Source organism: Phyllobates terribilis, unplaced genomic scaffold, assembly GCF_046119375.1.
Source record: "Phyllobates terribilis strain yellow unplaced genomic scaffold, ASM4611937v1 Scaffold_110__1_contigs__length_5578470, whole genome shotgun sequence".
In the NCBI taxonomy this organism is placed as follows: domain Eukaryota; kingdom Metazoa; phylum Chordata; class Amphibia; order Anura; family Dendrobatidae; genus Phyllobates; species Phyllobates terribilis.
In genome coordinates, this window is record NW_027362870.1 from 629931 (window position 1) to 647425 (window position 17495).

General features: G+C 47.1%; 2 long non-coding RNA genes across 2 annotated transcripts in view; one reads left to right on the forward strand and one right to left on the reverse strand.

Moving 5' to 3' along the window:
• LOC141201382 (uncharacterized) overlaps positions 1 to 17495 on the forward strand; it is a 1200242-nt gene that overhangs the window by 77755 nt on the left and 1104992 nt on the right. The gene's annotated exons all lie outside the window — the stretch shown is intronic.
• On the reverse strand, positions 2144 to 11789 carry LOC141201379 (uncharacterized). The gene is made up of 3 exons (XR_012272932.1): positions 11552 to 11789; positions 6756 to 6873; positions 2144 to 2729 (listed from the first exon to the last, which is right to left on the reverse strand). It is a non-coding gene; the product is annotated as an uncharacterized lncRNA (long non-coding RNA).

The window sequence follows — 17495 nt, forward strand, 5'->3', positions numbered from 1 at the left end:
ACTGCATGACAGCCCCGCCCCAATCTGCCCTATACCAGACACGCCCCCTACCAACGCCCCACCCCCGCTGCCATGACAACCGAATTGTTTAATGGCAGAATGAGACCTTATATGAGCAAAGAAGTAGCGGCCGGAGAGCGGGGTCCGCACAGGTGAGCGCCCCCATAACATAGTGTATGTACTGCACGTCAGCTCTATGGCAGACTGTCACCTGTGCTGGATCCAGTACGTGTTACACTTATATCTGTACAGAGACACAGAGGACGCAGCTATATATTTGTGTGTGTGTATATATACAGTATATATATATGTGTGTGTATATACAGTATATATATATATATATATGTGTGTGTCTATATACAATATATATATGTGTGTGTCTATATACAGTATATACTGTATATGTGTGTGTGTATATACAGTATATATATATGTGTGTGTCTATATACAGTATATATGTGTGTGTGTCTATATACAGTATATATATATATGTGTGTGTGTGTATATATACACAATATATATATGTGTTGTGTATATATACAATATATATATATATATGTGTGTGTGTGTATATATATATATATATATATATATATATGTGTGTGTATATATACAGTATATATATGTGTGTGTATATACAGTACAGAAAAAAGTTTGGACACACCTTCTCATTTAAAGATTTTTCTGGATTTTCATGACTTTGAAAATTGTACATTCACACTGAAAGCATCAAAACTATGAATTACCACATGTGGAATTATATACTTAACAAAAAAGTGTGAAACAACTGAAAATATGTCTTATATTCTAGGTTCTTCAAAGTAGCCACCTTTTGGTTTGATGACTGCTTTGCACACTCTTGGCATTCTCTTGATGAGCTTCAAGAGGTAGTCACCGGAAATGGTCTTCCAACAATCTTGAAGGAGTTCCCAGAGATGCTTAGCACTTGTTGGCCCTTTTGCCTTCACTCTGTGGTCCAGCTCACGCCAAACCATCTCGATTGAGTTCAGGTCTGGTGACTGTGGAGGCCAGGTCAACTGGTGTAGCACCCCATCACTCTCTTTCTTGGTCAAATAGCCCTTACAAAGCCTGGAGGTGTGTTTGGGGTCATTGTCCTGTTGAAAAATAAATGATGGTCCAACTAAACGCAAACCAGATGGAATAGCATGCCACTGCAAGATGCTGTGGTAGCCATGCTGGTTCAGTATGCCTTCCATTTTGAATAAATCCACAACAGTGTCAGCAGCAAAGCACCCCCACACCATCACACCTCCTCCTCCATGCTTCACGGTGGGAACCAGGCATGTAGAGTCCATCCGTTCAACTTTTCTGCGTCGCACAAAGACACGGTGGTTGGAACCAAAGATCTAAAATTTGGACTCATCAGACCAAAGCACAGATTTCCACTGGTCTAGTGTCCATTCCTTGTGTTCTTTAGCCCAAACAAGTCTCTTCTTCTTGTTGCCTGTCCTTAGCAGTGGTTTCCTAGCAGCTATTTTACCATGAAGGCCTGCTGCACAAAGTCTCCTCTTAACTGTTGTTGTAGAGATGTGTCTGCTGCTAGAACTCTGTGTGGCATTGACCTGGTCTCTAATCTGAGCTGCTGTTAACCTGCGATTTCTGAGGCTGGTGACTCGGATAAACTTATCCTCAGAAGCAGAGGTGACTCTTGGTCTTCCTTTACTGGGGCGGTCCTCATGTGACCCAGTTACTTTGTAGCGCTTCATGGTTTTTGCAACTGTACTTGGGGACACTTTCAAAGTTTTCCCAATTTTTCGGACTGACTGACATTCATTTCTTAAAGTAATGATGGCCACTCGTTTTTCTTTACTTAGCTGCTTTTTTCTTGCCATAATACAAATTCTAACAGTCTATTCAGTAGGACTATCAGCTGTGTATCCACCAGACTTCTGCACAACACAGCTGATGATCCGAACCCCATTTATAAGGCAAGAACTCCCACTTATTAAACCTGACAGGGCACATCTGTGAAGTGAAAACCATTTCCGGTGACTACCTCTTGGCTACTTTGAAGAACCTAGACTATAAGACATATTTTCAGTTGTTTCACACTTTTTTGTTAAGTATATAATTCCACATGTGTTAATTCATAGTTTTGATGCTTTCAGTGTGAATGTACAATTTTCATAGTCATGAAAATACAGAAAAATCTTTAAATGAGAATGTGTGTCCAAACTTTTGGTCTGTACTATATAATCAAAAGATGTCAGCAGAACATCGGATGGAGTCAGTTTATTATCTGCAATGGAGCAGCTTAACATTGTATGTACCTTTGACATTGCTATGTAGTCCAAACCATCAGAGCAGTTAAAGACCACACACTGCACGGCCAGCGCCTTGGCCAAATCTTTGGTGGTCTCAGTTTTTCCTGTGCCGGCCGGACCTTCTGGAGCTCCACCAAGATTTAGATAAAAAGCACCGATCTACCAATGAAACATGAAAGAACTGGTATGAAATATCAATAATAATTGCTAATAAGTTTCATGCATCATACAAAAGTCAAAAACATTTCTGAGCATAACCCATCACATCATAGCAGAGTCCGCTAGCATCGGTCAGTGAGCGGAGTGATGACCAGGCGTGGGGAGCTGCCCAGGTACTCATAGGCGGACTTCACATTGCAGTTGATGATTCGCACTCTCGCATTCTCATTCTCCCAGTAATAGCGGAGTTGGGCAAGCCACCGGAAGTCTGTTCATGAGAAACTCCTGAGGAATGTAGGAAAAGATAGTCAACCTCTAAGACACTGCAGAATCACAAGGGAGAGTTTCTAAAGGGAAGGCAAATGCACATACATTATAGGACAAAACTCCTAGTCACCGAATTCTGCTTTTTTCATTGAGTCCCATTGCCCACGGTGTATAACATCCGGACTCTCAGCCCCCAGTTTATAAAATCCGGCCTCTCGCCTCCCCCGGTGTATAACATCCACCCCTCGCCCCTAGTTTAGTATAACATCTCTCCCCTCGCCCCCCCCGCCAGTGTATAAAATCCATCCCCTCAACCCCACTGTATAACATCCAACCCCAAGCGCTCCATTGCATAACATCTGGCCCCCAGGGTATAACATCCGGCCCCCAGCCCCGGTGTATAACATCTGTCCCCTCGCTCCCTCCCCCTGGTGTATAACATCCGGCCTCTCGCCCCCCCGGTGTATAATATCCGTCCCCTCGCCCCCCCCCGCCAGTGTATAAAATCCATCCCCTCAACCCCACTGTATAACATCCAACCCCAAGCCCTCCTTTGCATAACATCTGGCCCCCAGCCCCGGTGTATAACATCTGTCCCCTCGCTCCCTCCCCCTGGTGTATAACATCCGGCCTCTCACCCCCCCGGTGTATAATATCCGTCCCCTCGCCCCCCCCCCGCCAGTGTATAAAATCCATCCCCTCAACCCCACTGTATAACATCCAACCCCAAGCCCTTCTTTGCATAATATCCGGCCCCAGCCCCGGTGTATAACATCTGTCCCCTCGCTCCCTCCCCCTTGTGTATAACATCTGGCCTCTCGCCCCCCCGGTGTATAATATCCGTCCCCTCGCCCCGGTGTATAATATCCGTCCCCCCGCCCCTGGTGTATAATATCCGTCCCCTCGCCCCTGGTGTATAATATCCGTCCCCTCGCACCTGGTGTATAATATCTGTCCCCTCACCCCGGTATATAATATCCGTCCCCTTGCTCCTCAGTGTATAACATCCAGCCCTCGGACAGTATAACATCTAGCCCCTCGTACCCCTAGGGTATAACATCTGGCCCCTCGGCCTTGTATAACATTAAGACTCTCGCCCCCCACTAGTGTATAACATCAATCCCCACGCCCCCCGGTGTATAACATCCGCCCTCCCATGCTGTGTGCTGTTACTAACATATGACAGAACGGCTGGTGGTGCAGAGCTCTCTGATACCAGCGCGGTCCTGTAATAGGAGCCACCGGGGTAACAAGTCTGGATATTACATTTCTTCCCTCCTAAATCTTCCCCCATCACATGTGAGTGATATTATTAAGGAGTGGAAGGAACTGCAGCACCTCAGGAGACCCCGGAACATTACAGAGCGGGGTCACTGAGTGCTGAGGAGCAGAGGGCAGAACGCTCTCCTGACTCCATAACTGCAGAGTCCAGATCTACTTTGGTAACAACATCACCACAAACACTGCGCCCCCGCCTGGAGCTTTATGGCCGAGCAGCTGCATGCAGCCTTACATCACCAAGCACGATGCCGAGCGTCGGATGGAGTGGTGTGAAGCCGCCACCACAGGACTCTGGAGGAGACCTGTTCTGTGCAGTGACGGATCACACTTCTCTATCTGGCATCTGATGGACGAGTCTGGATTTGGTGAATGCCAGGAGAACATTACCCTATTAACTGCATTGTGCCCGCTGGGCAGTTTGGTGGTGGAGGTATGGCCTTGTTTTTAGGGGGTGGTCTAGGCCCCTTAGTTCCAGTGAAAAGATATCTTAATGCTTCAGCACAAGACATTTTAAACAATTGTAGCTTCCAACCCTAAGGGAATAGAAGAGCAGAACTGTTTCCCACACGTTCTCAACCTCAACCCCACTAAACACCTTTAGGATGATTAATTAGAACAAATACTGGAGAATGGCAGCATAAATATGTCACCGCCACATAGGGAAGAACAATGTCAGGCACACATCAATTACATTGCCATATGTCTGCTCAGGCTTAGAATGGCTGACCACTCGGAGAATGACATAATACCTACAAAGAAACCGAACAAAAGGTCATTAAAGGAATTGACATAAAACCCCTTTATTAGTCCATCCATGGTTATAGAACGACACTGCACAGAGGAGGGCACACACACCATTGATAGAAAATATTACAAACCGCACCTAGGCCATCCAAACCACTGACTATAAAGAAGATCAATTGTGGCAATGAGTCATATACAGGGGATGCCGACACCTACAGATGCCAAAACATTCCTATATAGGGACCACCATCTCAATATGCAGAAATGACTACTGCCCCATAGACGTCATTGTAAGTACACCCCAAGATTGCTTTACTGTGACAAGATCAATTGTGTCCTATGAAAACTCAAAGAAAAGAGGGGGGAACATAACATAGATATGGAAAGAACATGGGAATATGGTGAAATGTATGAAGGTGCTCGGCATACTGAGCTGTGATATCTGTAGAGGGACGGACTCCATATTAACATCCTGGATATGGATTAGAATAGGAGGCCATAAAAGCCCCTGTAGGTGTAATGTGGAGGGGGCACAATACCTTTCTCCATGTAGTGTATAATAAATAGAACATGGTATTGGAAAGTTTGCTGCCAGCCATGATGTTTGCACAAACCTGTTTCGATCATTTCCCTGACCACGTCACGAGCGTGCCCCTCTATGGTGACGAGAGCCCCCAATGTGCTGCGAGTCTGCTGGGACAATTTGCCTCCTCGCAAATTGCTCCAAATACCCAGATGTACCTCTATAAAACCCTGCTACAAACAGCATGGAAAACTCAATGCAGATGGATTAATTTTATGCTGGTATTATGGGAAATCCCATACAATGTCTTCCCTTATTGGTAGATATGACGAGAGTAGAGATGAGCGAATGGATTTGCAGGACTCTGGTCCAACAGTCCGGTCAGTATTCCACGGCCGCAGGACCGGAGCCCCGTGAACCGGCATCTCCGGCTCCTCTTTTGATGTCGATGTCATAGTTGTGGTGTGAGGCACAAATGACATCACGCCTGGCCGGCTAATCAAAAGAGGAGCCAGGGATGCCGGCATGTAAGAGGCGGTTAGCAAGGCTCCCATCCAACAGCCACAGACTACTAACCTGCTCTCTTAGACCAAGGTCCTGCAAATTTAGTTGCGCATCTCTAGACAAGATGCATGAATCAATGCAAAATCCCAACAATACTATGGAGCCTTTTGGGTACTTTCAAGATATTGAGCCGCTGTACAACTGCAACCCCCAGGAGAAGACCCCTGGGCAAGAACACTACATGGGCTCTTTGCAGTCTAATAACGTACTGTGAAATAAGCTGCTTGCATCTTTGGATGTGAATGTGGGTCCCCTTACCTCTGTTGCACCAATGGTATATCCCCCCCTGGAAACTCCTATAAGCTGCGTCTCTGGGTATGACAGTCTATTAGCAGGAGAACTCATGAAGTCTGTCTATGAATGTATATATATGTATTTCTCCCAGAAAATTATTACAATTACACGTTTTGTTGTTCACATGTTTATTTCATTTGTGTATATTGGAACAACACAAAAAGAAGATATTAGTCAACAATTTTGGTTCTCAAGTCCTCAGACAGTTCTCTTCTCCTCTTTCTGTTCTCCCTGCTTAGTGTGGCACGTAACAACGCAAAGACTGAGTCAACTTTTCCCCTTTGTATCAGGTTTCAGGTGTGATTTTCATATTGCCCGCACCTTTTACTTGCCACAGGTGACTTTGAACGAGCATCACATGCTTGAAACAAAATTGTTTACCCACAATTTTGGAAAGATGCCAACAATTTTGTCCGACCCATTTATGGGGTTTTGTGTGAAATTATATCCAATTTGCCTTTTTTTGTGTTGTTCCAATACATACAAAGGAAATAAACATGTGTATAACAGAAAATACACATGCAATTTTTTATGGAAAAATACTTCATTTTCTGGAACAACTTCAAGGGTGCCAACACTTCCGGCCATGACTGTTTATAGTGAAGCAACCTTGATCAGTAAAGGAGCTTATGCCGTACCTCCGGGCCACTGCCGATAGCTTCATGCACTTCACTTGTCCAGAACATGAGACACACAGAGCACGACCTGTCCCGGCCATTCCCTCACCCAGTCTTTTCTTGCAGTCGCAGGGTATGCCTTTTAAAAAAGAAAGTTAAATTATGTTGACAGAAGCATTTAAGAGAGGGACAACCTTACTAGTATTATCTAGCAAATTCATTTCTACCGATTGCAGGTAGAAGATCTGCTACCTGGCTCTATTGCAAGAGATACATCATCCACAAATCATTCACTGCCGCCAAATAATCTTATACAAATATAAAAGAACTAGATGGTGGCCCGATTCTAATGCATCGGGTATTCTAGAATAGGTATGCGGCCGACCGGGTGCAATCAGCAGAGCTGTGTTTAAATTTGGCGCCAAAATCGCTGATTGGTCGCGTTCGGCAACCGCGACCAATCAGCAAAGCGGTGTTTAAATTTGGCGGCAATATCAATGATTGGTCGCGGGCGGCGGCCGCGACCAATCAGCGAACCGTGTTAGTGAGGACTGGAGAGCGTGTTTAAATTTGGCACCAAAATCGCTGATTAGTCGCGACCAATCAGCCGAGCGGTGTTTAAATTTGGCGCCAATACTGCTGACTGGTCATGGCCGCCGACCGCGACCAATCAGCAGAGCGATGCAGAGCGGGGTTTAAATTCGGCGCCAAAATCACAGATTGGTCGCCGGCCGCGACCAAACAGCAGAGCATTCTTTAAATTTGGCGCCAAAATCGCTGATTGGTCGAGGCCGGCGACAGCGAACAATCAGCAGAGCGTTGTTTAAATTTGGCGCCAATCTCGCTGATTGGTCGCGGATGGCGGCCGCGACCAACCAGCAGAGCGGCGTTTAAATTTGGCGCCAATCTCGCTGATTGGTCGCGGCTGGCGGCCGCGACCAATCAGCAGTGCGGTGTTTAAATTTGGCACCAAAATCGCTGATTAGTCGCGGCTGGCGGCTGCGACCAATCAGCAGAGCAGGGTTTAAATTTGGCACCAATAATGCTGATGGGTCTTTGCCGGCGACCGCGACCAATCAGCACAGCGGGGTTTACATTTGGCCCCAATGCTGCTGATTGGTCTCGGCCGGTGACCGTGACCAATCAGCAGAGCGTTGTTTAAATTTGGCACCAAAAACGCAGATTGGTCGCGGCCGGTGGTTGCGACCAATCAGCAGAGTGAGGTTTAAATTTGGCGCCAATACTGCTGACTGGTCACGGCCGACAACCGCGACCAATCAGCAGAGCGTTGTTTAAATTTTGCGCCAATACTGCTGATTGATCTCGGCCAGCGACCGCGATCAATCAGCAGAGCGTTGCTTAAATTTGGCGCCAATCTCGTTGATTGGACGCGTCCGGCGTCCGCGTCCAATCAGCACAGCAGTGTTTAAATGTGGCGGCAAGATCGGTGAATGGTCGCGGCCGCTATTTAAATGTGGCGCCCAAATCGGTGATTGGTTGTGGGCAGCGGACGCGACCAATCAGCAGAGCGGTGCTTAACTTTAGCACCAAGATCACTGATTGGTCGGGTGTGGAGAGCGCGACCAATCAGCGAATCGTATTGGTGAGGAGCGGGGAGCGGAATCGTATTAGAGAGGACAGGGGAGCGCCCCTGCCTGTGCGGCTACTTCCGCTGCGAGAACCCGGGACATGAGCGGGCGCTCGGAGCAGAAGTATCCTGACCCGCAGCGCCGCTCCCCGGTCCTCCCTTCACACCCTAGCCGCTGATGTCCCCACAGTATCCGCAGGGTGTTACAAAGGTCCGGACATTTGTGTTCAAAATCGCTGATTGGTCGCTGGCGCTGCCCGCGACCAATCACCGATTTGGGCGCCAATTTTAAATATCGGCCGCGACCAATCACCGATCTTGGCTCCACATTTAAACACCGCTGTGCTGATTGGTCGCCGACGCTGGGCTCAACCAATCACCGATTTTGGCGCCACATTTAAATTTAAATAGCGGCCGCGACCAATTGGATGTCAGCGCCGCTCCCCGGTCCTCCCTTCACACCCTAGCCGCATGGATGTCAGCGCCGCTGCCTGTGCGGATAGTTCCGCTGCAAGAACCCGGGACATGAGCAGGCGCTCGCAGCAGAAGTATCCGGACTCGCAGCGCCGCTCCCCGGTCCTCCCTTTACACCCTAGCCACTGATGTCCCCACAGTATCCGCATGGTGTTACAAAGGTCAGGACATCTGTGTTAAAAATCGCTGATTGGTCGCTGGCGCTGGCCACGACCAATCACCGATCTTGGCGGCAAATTCAAACACCGCTGTGCTGATTGGTCGCCGACGCTGTGCGCGACCAATCACCAATTTTGGCGGCACATTTAAATAGCGTCCGCGACCAATCAGTACAGCGGTGTTTAAATGTTGAGCCAAGATCGGTGATTGGTCGCGGCCGATATTTAAATTTGGCGCCTAAATCGGTGATTGGTCGGCGGCAGCGTCAGCGACCAATCAGCGATTTTTAACACAAATGTCCGGACCTTTGTAACACCATGCGGATACTGTGGGGACATCAGCGGCTAGGGTGTGAAGGGAGGACCGGGGAGCGGCGCTGCGGGTCGGGATACTTCTGCTGCGAGCGCCCGCTCATGTCCCGGGTTCTCGGAGCGGAAGTATCCGCACAGGCAGCGGCGCTGACATCCATGCGGCTAGGGCGTGAAGGGAGCACCGGGGAGCGGCGCTGACATCCAATTGGTCGCGGCCGCTATTTAAATGTGCCGCACAAATCGGTGATTGGTCGCCGACTTGGCCCGCAACCAATCACTGATCTTGCGGCCAAAGTTAAACACTACGGTGCTAATTGGTCGCGGACGCTGACAGCGACCAATCACCGATTTGGGCGCCACATTCAAATATCGGCCGCGACCAATCACCGATCTTGGCTCCACATTTAAACACCGCTGTGCTGATTGGTCGCCGACGCTGGGCGCGACCAATCACCGATTTTGGTGCCACATTTAAATAGCGTCCGCGACCAATCCGCACAGCGGTGTTTAAATGTGGAGCCAAGATCGGTGATTGGTCGCGGCCGATATTTGAATGTGGCGCCCAAATCGGTGATTGGTCGCTGTCAGAGTCCGCGACCAATCAGCACCGTAGTGTTTAACTTTTGCGGCAAGATCCGTGATTGGTTGTGGGCCAAGACCGCGACCAATCACCGATTTGTGCGGCACTTTTAAATAGCGTCCGCGACCAATTGGATGTCAGCGCCGCTCCCCGTTCCTCCCTTCACACCCTAGCCGCATGGATGTCAGCGGCGCTGCCTGTGCGGATACTTCCGCTCCGAGAACCCGGGACATGAGCGGGCGCTCGGAGCAGAAGTATCCCGACCCGCAGCGCCGCTCCCCGGTCCTCCCTTCACACCCTAGCCGCTGATGTCCCCACAGTATCCGCATGGTGTTACAAAGGTCCGGACATTTGTGTTAAAAATCGCTGATTGGTCGCAGGCGCTGCCCGCGACCAATCACCGATTTGGGCGCCAAATTTAAATATCGGCCGCGACCAATCACCGATCTTGGCTCCACATTTAAACACCGCTGTGCTGATTGGTCGCGGCTGATATTTAAATTTGGCGCCCAAATCGGTGATTGGTGGCGGGCAGCGCCAGCGACCAATCAGCGATTTTTAACACAAATGTCCGGACCTTTGTAAGACCATGCGGATACAGTGGGGACATCAGCGGCTAGGGTGTGAAGGGAGGACCGGGGAGAGGCGCTGCGAGTCCAGATACTTCTGCTGCGAGCGCCCGCTCATGTCCCAGGTTCTCGGAGCGGAAGTATCCGCACAGGCAGCGCCGATGACATCCATGCGGCTAGGGTGTGAAGGGAGGACCGGGGAGCGGCGCTGACATCCATGCGGCTAGGGTGTGAAGGGAGGACCGGGGAGTGGCGCTGACATCCAATTGGTCACGGACGCTATTTAAAAGTGCCGCACAAATCGGTGATTGGTCGCTGTCTTGGCCCGCGACCAATGACTGATCTTGGCGCCAAAGTTAAACACTATTGTGCTGATTGGTCGCGGACGCTGACCGCGACCAATCACCGATTTGGGCGCCAAATTGAAATATCGGCCGCGACCAATCACCGATTTTGGCGCCAAATTTAAATATCGTCCGCGACCAATCACCACAGCGGTGTTTAAATGTGGAGCCAAGATCGGTGATTGGTCGCGGGCAGCGTCGGCGACCAATCAGCACAGCGGTGTTTAAGTTTTGCGCTAAGATCAGTGATTGGTCGGGTCCGAAGACCTCGATCAATCATCGAATCGTCTTGGTGAGGACCGGGGAGCGGCGCTGCCTGTGCGGCTACTTCCGCTGCGAGAACCCGGGACATAGCGGGCGCTCACAGCAGAAGTATCCCGACCCGCAGCGCCGCTCCCCGGTCCTCCCTTCCGCATGGAGGTCAGCGACGCCAGCGGTCCTTCCGCTGCTACCGGCCGGGAGATGAGCGCCTCGCGGCGCTCATCTTCCGGCTGCATCTCCATCCCGCAGATAGGTCCGTCGGTCGGGTTCCTTCTGCTGTTGCCGGCCGGGAGATGAGCGCCTTGCGCCGGTCATCTCCCGGCTGCATCGCCGCTCAGCTCCGTCCCGCAGATGAGCCGCTAACGGCCGCCATCTTTTTTTAGAAATCCCCCGGCGCTGATTGGCCGCTGCCGGACCAATGAGCGACGCGGGATTTCCTGGACAGACAGACACACAGACGGGATAAGATGATTATATATATAGACTAGATTAGTTCCAATTAATGCTTTTGGTCTGTAGGTAGATCCGTACCATTCGTGACCGAGCAATAACATCATGCACGCTCCTTAACATGACATCTTCCCCTTGGATGAGCCACTTCTCCACGGCCCCCCGAGCCTCAGAGGTGGAGATGGTCTGGATGAGCTCTACGCGTTCCCCCTCGGTGCTGTACATGGCTTTGATGTCCAGGTTAGGAAGGAGCTCCAGCTTTGCGATGCCTTCAAAGCCCTTCTTTAGATGTGGTTGGACCCGCAGAGGATCTTTAGTCTCAGAGAGAATTTCGTCGTTGGACAGGAAGAAAAAGCTAAAGCGAAAATGCACAATATGATAAAGATGTCATTAAAGTATTGGGTCAGGCGCCATTTGTATTAGTGTCTATGTGAGAAAATAGAAAAGCAAAGCTTTAAAGTAAAGATTCAGTCCCCATACACATTGGATTAAAATAGTTTAAACCTGACGATTGCAGCAGGACCGGCCTACCCACTGATGTGTATGGGGGTCTCCTGACTCTCCCCCGATAGAGGATGTCAGGGCCAGAAGGATCGGGCAGATGGGATTTCAATACCCGGTCTTTTGGTTCTCAGGGGAGATAACCCGCTGCCGGAGGTGTCCAGTACCGACTTTCTCCTCTCTCCCCATTAAAACCACATGACTGTTCAGCAGAATAGGTGGGAGTCAGGAGAAATAGCCAAATAACCATTCAGACCACGGGTATCTCATATGTCATGCGTATGGTTAGCTTAAAGGGGCTATCCAGCTTTGGGAACTTTTTTTTATTTAACTGAAATGTGTATTCCCATCTCCAGGATTCTACCCCAATATGTAGTATGCGTAATAATAATAATATTAGCAAATACCTCCAATTAGAAGTTTAGTATAGTTCTTCTGATTTGTTTTGTCGCTTACCCCATGTGCAGGGCATTGCAGTAGCTTAGGTTACGACCACTAGCAAATAACTGTCACTATATGAGTGGTCGTAACCATGGATACCGAAGCTACTGCAATGCCTTGCACATGGGGAAAGCGACATAGTGAATCAGAAGAACTATACTACACTTCTAATTGGAGGTATTTGCTAATATTATTATTATTACTACGCCTACTACATATTGGGATAGGATCTTGGAGATGGGAATACCCATTTAATTGCGAGTATTTGCGACAATTCAGTTTCATTAAAAATGTTGCACCGTTAGGCTTTTTGTTTCCTGCACATTCAGCTTTGATGTGATCTGTGGTCATAAATCGGCTAAGAGGAGCTGAAAAAAGACAGATTAAAAATAAGTCCAATAGCCAGCGCAACACAGAGCCAATAGAAGGCAAACAGTGCAAAATTATTAATGAAATCCAATTACAAAAATGATTTCAATGCGTTTAAATAAGAAAAAAAAATATTTAAGGAATATATACAATCATTGCAACAAGTGAAAGGACTATACCGTGGGAAAAAAGCCTCTTCTTCTCCAGATAGGCATTCAGCCCTTTCATGATTTTATCCAGAAGCACATTGCTGTCCTGAAGTTTCTCCAGAAGTCCGGTCAGAGAAGTGGCGCTTAAAACCTAAAACAAAGTAGATAGCCCATAAGTAAGATTCCATTATATAGTTATAGAGACTGAAAAAAGGTCACATTCATTGACTATTGTGCCAATAGTTTATATTAAAAGAAAAATTAGAACCTATTTGGATAGAAAATAGAAGATGCGGGAGGCTGGAGTCCAGGCAGTGCGGAGCCCCATAACCCGGGATCCTTGTGATGGAAGCATCAGGACACGGACTCTTGGAAAACATCAATCCTGGATGCAAGATGACCGTGCTTTCTTGTATCAGTCCACCATGAAGCATCCATTTACCTTCGGGTCTTTAACGCAATGTTTCATGATCTCTCTCCAGTTTCTGTCCACAGTCTGGAATAAGCGTCCTTCTTCAGGCGTTTGCTGCATGATGTCCTCAGAAGAGAAGATTAAAGCCACTGGGTCGGCACCTTCAGCCATTCATCAATGGTTTCCTGGATCCTTATCAGTCGTTCCTCCCATTGCTTAAAGGAGGAGAGCAAAAAGTTAATTACACATAAAATGAAAAGGATAGAAAAAAAATGCTATCATTTTAGAAGATAAATTATCAATGGATATGAATTCTGAATTGTTGGACATTTGTAGGGAAAGTTTGGTGAGACTCCTTGATACCATCCCCTTTACATGTAAGCTGGAGCCGCATGTAACTTTAGCCTCGGAGATCCTAATGAAACCTTAGCTTCTGCTAATAAGCAAGTGAAGATTTTAAGCTGAGTGACAACATTTACTGTGGGTGGGAACTCCTTAATCCCTTCAGGACCGGATAATTTTTTGTTTTGCATTTTTTCCTTCCCTTCTTCAAAAAGCCATACATTTTTTAATTTTTCCATTGATATAGCTGCAAGAGGCTATGTAATGTGCTGTAGCTTAACCCCTTCCCAACATATGACATACTGTTAAGCCATATGCCATGTTCCTGCAGATGTGCAAAATTTGGACCTGGGCCCCCACCAGCATGTTGGTCAGATGTATGGGCCCTTGTAGCATTCTAGATCCGATAATGATGCGCGTGTTCGTCCCTGCCTTGGATGTTTCCCATTGTAGCCCCATCCTATAATAATGTCTCTCATTCTAGGCCCCTTCCTGGTATAATGTTCCCCATCCTGCGCCCCTTCCTGTTATAATATCCCCGATCCTGGGCCTCTTCCTGTTATAATATCCACCTTCTGTGTATAATACCCCCCATCCTGAGCCCCTTTCAGCAATAACGTCCCAATCCTGGGCTCCTTCCTGGTATAATGTCCTTGGTCCTGGGCCTCTTACTGTAATAATGTCCCCCATCCTGGCCCCTTCCTGTAACAATGTCCCCAATCCTGGTACAATGTCCCCCATCCTATAACAATGTCCTCCATCCTGGTATCCTGTCCCCCATCCTAGGCCCCATTCTGGTATAATGACCTCCATCCTTGTGCCCTTCCTGGTGTAATGTCCTTCATCCTGGCCCATGTCATGGTATAATGACCCCCATTCTGGTATAATGCTCCCTATCCTGGGCCCTTTCCTTGTATAATGTTCCCCATCCTGGGCCCCTTCTTTATATAATGCTCCCCATCCTGGGCCCCTTCCTTGTCTAATTCTCCCCACCCTGAGCCCCTTCCTTGTCTAATGCTCCCCATCCTTGGCCCTTTCCTGGTATAATGTTCTGTCGTTCTTTTCTAATACATTAAATAAACAAAAATAAATGATTCTTCTTACCTTCCTGCGCTCCCACGACATGCGGCGTCTTCTTCTGTAGCTGATTTCAGTGTGCGGGCAAGGGCAGCGCATGACGTCACTTCCATGCGTCGCTCGTGACTGGCACGCCGACATCAGCTACTGGCCTTTGATTGGCTGGCGGCATGCATTGCAGCTCAGGGACCCGGCATGTCCCTGCGCAGCAATATACTTCAGCCGAATGTGCGTCCTCAGACTGTGGAAGTGCCATAAATATATGAGATGGGAATACCACTCTGCCACTGTGCGTTCCTTTATGCACTTTACCCTCCTTTTTGGCACTCTTTGTGGTAAGAGACTACCTTAAAAAATGTTTTATGTGACATGTATCTGATTATTTGTGGGCAGGAGCATTATTTAGATGGATACCTGATGCATATGGCAAGTGTAAATCCAATGACTATGGAATACTTATGGATTACTTTTTGATATATTATTACACTCATTGGATTGTCTTGATATACTAACCTTATGCTATATTATCTATATTGCTCATGTCCCACTGTGACCATATGCGTGACCATATATGTATACTTTGTAACATATCTTGCTACATTGGTAATCTAATTAGTGTCTTTATACTATCCGTATTATGTCATTTCTCTTTTTACTATGTACGTTTTTTAACTTGATGGAATAAAAATTTATATTTTTTACGCCAATTAACTCTTTCTTCTCCTATGTACCCATGTGTTTCATGAGTTGGCTCAGTTTGGCAAATCTGGGATATATTTCCCCCCGGATATGCCAACTTTACCCCTATAGGGTCTATTTAGTTGTATCACTCTGAGTCTATGTCTGATCCAGAGATACAATAATGAACATGAATCCTTATATATCACGGATCTTGCAGCCGCCTTTACCTGCTTGGACATAAGTGTCACATAGTTACATAGTTACATAGTTTATAAGGCCGAAAAAAGACAAGCGTCCATCCAGTTCAGCCTATTTCTTGTGCACTGCAGCTATTCCGCAGCGTTGATCCAGGGGAAGGCAAAAAAAAACCATGCGGTATAGGCCAATTTACATCATTGAGGAAAAATTCACTTCCCGACTCCAATCTGGCAGTCAGATTAAATCCCTGGATTAATTAACTATCACTAAGCATAAGATGTAATTTTATTGTTCTCAAGAAAGGCGTCCAGTCCTCTCTTGAACTCATTAAGTGAGTTGGACATCACCACTTCCTCTCCCAGAGAATTCCAGAGTCTCACAGCTCTGACCGTAAAGAATCCCCTTCTATGCTGGTGCAGGAACCTCCTTTCCTCCAGACGCATAGTGTGCCCCCTCGTCTTTGTCACCATCCTTGGTATAAACAGGTCATGGGAGAGATCTCTGTACAGCCCCCTGATGTATTTATACATGTTTATGAGGTCTCCCCTAAGCCTTCTCTTTTCCAACGTAAATAGGCCTAATTTGGACAACCTCTCTGGGTATTCTAGTCCCTCCATTCCCTTTATTACCTTAGTCGCCCTCCTTTGTACCCTCTCTAGCTCCAATATTTCTTTCCTGAGTACCGGAGCCCAGAACTGTGCACAATATTCTAAGTGCGGCCTTACCAGCGCTTTATACAGAGGAAGAACAATGTTCTCATCATATGCCCCTATTTCTCTTCTGATGCATGCCATGACTCTATTTGCCTTCGCAGCTGCTGCCTGACACTGGGCACTCCAATTTAATTTGCTGTTAACCAAGACGCCCAGGTCCTTCTCCATGTCAGATTTCCCCAACGGTTTCCCATTTAATATGTATGGGTGACTGCTGTTTTTCTTTCCCATGTGCATGACCTTACATTTATCGGCATTGAACCCCATTTGCCATTTTTTGGCCCAACTCCCCAATTTATCTAAATCCTCCTGTAGCTGTGCCCTATCCTCATCTGTATTAACTACGTTACAAAGTTTAGTATCATCTGCAAATATTGCTATTTTACTATGCAACCCTTCCACTAGATCATTAATAAATATATTAAATAATATAGGGCCCAAGACAGACCCTTGAGGCACCCCGCTAGTCGAGACGCAGTTATAAAAGGAATCCAATTTGTCCGCATTAATCAACTGCAGGGCATCTTGATTGGCAAATAGATTGATCACTTTGGGGTACCAAGTGTTCAGCAACTTTTCTTCTGTCTTGGCACAAGCCAAGGATACGCTGTTCCTCAGGGATTCACATTCTACAGGACCCCTGGACCCGACAAAGAATAAAGCACTTTATCATATTAAACCTGACAGGAAACACCTGTGAGGTGAAGACCATTTCCGGTGACTACCTCTAGAAGCTCATCAAGAGAACGCCAAGAGTGTGCAAAGCCGTCATCAAAGCAAAAGGGGGCTACTCTGAAGAACCTAGAATATAAGACATATTTTCAGTTGTTTCACACTTTTTTGTTAAGTATATAATTCCACATGTGTTAATTCATAGTTTTGATGCCTTCAGTGTGAATGTACAATTTTCATAGTCATGAAAATACAGAAAAATCTTTAAATGAGAAAGTGTGTCCAAACTTTTGGTCTGCACTGTATATATCCACCCATATACAGTATACATATACACACATATACAGTATACATATATACACACCCATATACAGTATACATATATATACACACATATACAGTATACATATACACACATATACAGTATACATATACACACACCCATATACAGTATACATATATATACACAC